Source organism: Nicotiana attenuata, chromosome 9 (genome assembly GCF_001879085.1).
Source record: "Nicotiana attenuata strain UT chromosome 9, NIATTr2, whole genome shotgun sequence".
NCBI classification, from domain to species: Eukaryota; Viridiplantae; Streptophyta; class Magnoliopsida; order Solanales; family Solanaceae; genus Nicotiana; species Nicotiana attenuata.
Window position 1 is genome coordinate 20,039,005 of NC_031997.1, and position 664 is coordinate 20,039,668.

Genomic DNA, 664 nt, shown 5'->3' on the forward strand with positions numbered 1-664 from the left:
AAAGAAGAAAATGTCATGTCATTGCAAAATCAGTAGGTAATAGGCTATAGGATCATGGTAGTCACATAGGTCAGCAATGTAGAAGAGAGATAGTATCAAATAGCATACACAAGGTCCAGTGTAAAGACTTTAGAAGAGTTTAGTGGAGAATCAGAATTGCTTAAAAAAACAGAGGTTGAAACAAAGATTTCAAGACTCAGTTGAGCAGCAGATGAAACAAATTCAGAAACTCGAAATAGTTAGGGTTTATGAAATCAGACAATTTCAAAGATGAAGTCATATCACATAGCCAATGTTATCAAACTCGGATGAATCCCCAAATTCTAGGTTTTTACCATCAATCGAGTGCAAAGATGAGAGGACAAGTAATCAAGGAAAAAGATACTAATCGAAACAGGTTCAGAGGTCTCAGAAAGGGACTGAGACCTTTAGCATGCTATTTCAGTAGCAGGAACTCATGAGAAGCATAGTAGAAGAACAACATGTGAAACACAGTAGAGGAACTCACAAAAACATAGTAGAAGAACTGATAAGAAACCTAATGAAAGAAACTAATAAGAACAGTAGGAGAAGCATATTAAGAAGCATATTAGAAGAAACTTAACAAGAACACAGTAGGAGAAACATGTAAAGAACACAGTAGAGAAACATATAAAGAACACGG